Source organism: Neltuma alba, unplaced genomic scaffold (assembly GCF_004799145.2).
Source record: "Neltuma alba isolate B1F8T4 unplaced genomic scaffold, ASM479914v2 tig00003547_pilon, whole genome shotgun sequence".
NCBI classification, from domain to species: Eukaryota; Viridiplantae; Streptophyta; class Magnoliopsida; order Fabales; family Fabaceae; genus Neltuma; species Neltuma alba.
In genome coordinates this window covers 95,354-99,947 of record NW_021633324.1, presented here as the reverse complement: position 1 = coordinate 99,947, position 4,594 = coordinate 95,354, and the positions used below count along the sequence as shown (strand labels likewise).

The 4,594-nt window shown below is 35.4% G+C and overlaps 1 pseudogene; it reads left to right on the top strand.

Moving 5' to 3' along the window:
• Positions 1 to 766: 766 nt before the first annotated feature.
• Positions 767 to 3,925, top strand: LOC114741825 (probable LRR receptor-like serine/threonine-protein kinase At3g47570; annotated as a pseudogene).
• The last annotated feature ends 669 nt before the right edge of the window (positions 3,926 to 4,594 follow it).

The following is a 4,594-nucleotide window of genomic DNA, read 5'->3' as shown; positions in this document are numbered from 1 at the left end:
CTTACGCAGAAACTTCCAAGACAAAAGTAGACTTTAACCCATGTTATTATTATTAAATCTTATTCCACTGTTTCATATATAGAAGTCCATGGCGGATATCCAAGCATTAATTAGAATATTGATTCATTGTTTCTTTGTTCTTCTAGTTGGGAACTTTTGATTATTTTTTATGGGGACGACTGACTTTTATAGCATGGTTGAGTCATGAAAGGTATGTTTAAATATCGTCAAGACATCCATATATTGATGGAGAGTGTATTTCCTTACAAGCTCTTCTAAATTGTGAATCCGTCTATTATTCTTTCTAGAGAATCGCCAATTCACATTGGACTTGCTTGTTCATCGAAATGAGCACGTGAAAGAACCAAATGGGTTAAAAGCCACAAAAATTGAATTATAATAATAATAAAATAAATTACTATGATTTTCTTGTTTTAATAACAACATCGCATATTAACAAACACAATTTTCAGCGCTGCAACAAGACTACTTCGTTTTTTTTCTAACATGTTAGAATCTGGTAAAGTCAATTTATTAATAAAATTTACAAATCAGCACACAAGACCCCTAAAACGATTAAGGATACGAGGTAGCAATTGCTTTTAAACAAAAATAAATAAACCAGAAAATTAATACTAGGCTGAAGTAGCGGGCAATGTTCTATTGACTTTGACTTTGAAACTATTTAAAGTAAGATCAAGGGATTACAAGTCTGCGTATCTTTGCCTTACAAAGAGCTCTAGTAGCTTTTGAGTTTCTCAACAAAATGAAGCCTTGTTCTCCCATGTTTCTTTCATTTTGGTCCCAATGCCTTCAATCGCTTCTCTTCTTCACTTTGATCTTTCGACCTTGCCTAACAGCTTCTTCATGGGATAATGAGACCGATCATTTGTCCTTGCTCAAATTCAAGGAACCAATATCCAGTGATCCAAGTCATATATTGGACTCTTGGAATAATTCTACACACTTCTGCAACTGGCATGGCATCACTTGCGGCAATAAGCATCGCAGAGTTACACAGTTGGTGTTACAAGGATATCAATTGCGTGGTTCTATATCACCTTTCATTGGCAATCTCTCCTTCCTCAGAACTATCGTTCTTGATAACAACAATTTCTACGGAGAAATCCCACGGGATTTGGGTCGTTTGTTCCGGCTCCAGGTACTTTATCTCGCCAACAATACATTGACTGGGAAATTTCCTGTCAACATCACAAGTTGCTCTAAACTCAGGTACTTATCATTTGGTGGAAATAATCTTACCGGCAAAATACTCATGGAGATTGGCTATCTCCATAACCTTGAAGAGTTATATCTACTTCAGAACAATTTTATTGGGCAAATCCCAATGTCCATATGGAATCTGTCTTCCCTTACAATTATTTCTCTTTCTGGAAATAAGCTAGAGAGGAATATACCTAAAGAAATAGGGCGCTTGAAAATTTTGACAATATTGTCAATAGGTTTCAACAAGCTTTCTGGGCCAATTCCTTCTTCTCTATGCAATTTGTCATCCCTAACTCGTATTGGACTTCATGACAATCAATTTAATGGCTCCCTCCCAACCAACATGTTCAATAGCCTCCCTAATCTCCAATTTTTGAACCTTGGAGGAAATCAAATCTCAGGTCCTATCCCAGCATCCTTGGCAAACGCATCTATGGTTGTAGAGATATCTGTAGGAGAAAATAACTTTTCAGGGCTAATTCCAGATCTTGGAAAGTTGCATGACCTTTCAGTTCTGGAGGCGGGTATAAATAATTTGGGAACTAATTCTACTAAAGATTGGGATTTTCTATATTCTTTGAGCAACTGCAGTAAATTGCGACTCCTAATAATAGACGGCAATAATTTTGGGGGCCATTTACCAGATTCTATAGGCGATTTGTCCACCCAACTCACATGGTTGGCTCTTGGTTATAATCAAATATTTGGCAAAATCCCTGCTTCATTAGGAAACCTTGTTAGACTAACATCACTAAATATGGAGATGAATCATTTCAATGATATCATCCCAATTACTTTCAGAAATTTTCAAAACATGCAAACCTTGTCTTTGGAGCGAAACAAATTTTCTGGAGAAATAAAACATTTCATAGGTAATCTCACCCAGTTATTTCACCTAGATTTGTCACGAAACATGTTTGAAGGAAAGGTTTCTCCAACTATTGGTAATTGTAAGCGTTTACAATATCTTGATCTGTCACAAAACAATTTTAGTGGAGCCATACCGGTCCAGCTAATTACTCTTTCATCACTATCAATTTTATTAGACTTGTCACATAACTCTTTCGATGGTAATATCCCTAGTGAGGCTGGAAACTTAAAAAATATTGGTTATTTGGATGCCTCTTATAACCATATCTCTGGAAAAATTCCTCAAGCTATTGGAGATTGTCAAAGCTTAGAGTATCTCTTGTTGCAAGGAAATTTCTTTCAAGAAACCATCCCCTCATCTTTGGCTTCATTGAAAGGTCTAAGATATCTAGACCTGTCGCAAAATAACTTGTTTGGATCAATTCCAAAAGGCCTGCAAGATATTGCTCTCTTGGAGTACCTAAATGTTTCCTTCAACATGCTTGATGGGGAAGTACCAAGCAAAGGCTTCTTCAGCAATGCAAGTGCAATATCACTTGTGGGGAATAAGAAGCTTTGTGGAGGCATATCAAAGTTGGGGCTACCACCATGCCCTCTCAAATCTGCTGGACAACGAAAGCATCTGAATTTCAAGTTGTTCATATCAATATGTTGTGTGATTGCTTCTTTGCTTCTGGCATCTGTTGTTGCTATTTATCATGGGAGAAAAAGAAGCAAGAAATCTTCATGTTCAGAAACAATTGACATGATTTCAATAGTGTCATATCAAAGTTTGCATAATGCCACAGATGGATTCTCTATCAACAACTTGATAGGATCAGGGAGTTTTGGCTCTGTATATAAGGGAAGTTTTGAATCTAATGAAGTTATTGCGATAAAGGTCATCCACCTTCAGATAAGGGGAGCTCACAAAAGTTTTGTGGCTGAATGCAATGCACTTAGAAATGCCAAGCATCGAAATCTAGTAAAAATTATAACATGTTGCTCTAGCATAGATTACAAGGGCCATGAATTTAAGGCTCTAGTTTATGATTATATGGTGAATGGAAACTTGGAAAATTGGTTGCATCCTAAGGCAGAGAATCTAGATCATCCAAGAATTTTGCTCCTTGATCAAATAATAAATATTGTTATCGACATTGCGTCTGCATTAAACTATCTTCACAATGAACACGGGCAACCTCTAATTCATTGTGATTTGAAGCCAAGCAATGTTCTTTTGGATGGAAACATGGTTGCTCATTTGAGTGATTTTGGATTGGCAAGACTACTATCAACTGTTGAAACCACCTCTAATGAGCAAAGCAGCACAATCGAATAAAGGGTACTATTGGCTATGTTCCTCCAGGTATCATTTAATATATTTTTTTACTACAAAGTCATGCAATTCATTATGTTTTTTAACTCAATTTTTTCCATTTTTTACTACAATGTTTCAGAATATGGAATGGGTTCTGAGGTATCAACACAAGGTGATATGTATAGCTTTGGCATTCTTGTCTTAGAGATGCTAACTAAAAGAAGACCCACTGAAGGTATGTTTAAAGATGGCCACAGTCTTCAAGCATATGTGAAAAATGCATTTCCAAACAAGCTTTTGGAAGTTGTAAGCCCAACTATTTTTCCACAAGAATTAGAACATGCAGTGGTAGCATCAGGAGACATATCAGAGAACATGATGCAAGTCCATCCTAATGTTGACAACTGCTTGCGTTGTTTGTTTATGATTGGACTTGCATGTTCAATGGAATCGCCTCATGAAAGGATGAGCATAATTGATGTTTTGAGGGAGCTAAATTCTGTCAAAAGCTTTTTTCCTTTATGGTGAGTACAATATCGTCTAAGTGGGTGTTTGGTAATCACAAAAAACACTCTTGAAAAATATTTTTATGCAAGTTGAGATAAAACTTCTTTCACATATTTACTTCATATACCGTAAAATCACTTTTAAAATCATGATTTAGTTTTCTTCCAAAAACAATATAATCCTTTTGGTTTGATTTGATCTCCACACAAACCAATTTGATTTACTTATTGTTTTTTTTTTTTTTGCATCTCAATTTGGATTGTTGTTGCAGGTAAGGGAATCGTGTCTGTTCAATTTCCTTGAAGTAATCAAATTGTGATTGGGATGAGCCTAATGCTGTTAGCTTAAGCATCTTTATTTTGTGATCATATTTGTGATATGTCAGCGTGGTTGAGATTTGCGGGCAGATCTTCCACTTCGTTGTTAATTATATGTTCAAACATGTTTTGTCAAAGGTTCCTTTATATTCCTTTACTAATTAGCATTACTTTACATAGATTACTGATAAAATTTCTGTTGCTAATTATCTATGGAATAATTTTGTCCTCGATGTGAAATTCCGTGGCTAATTTGTTTTTATTTTTATAATTTCGAAATGCTGCATGTGAAGTGTTTCATTTTCTTTACTAAATCAATCTTGTTCATACATATACATGCAATAAACAAATAATGATGTCATTAAAAAAAACA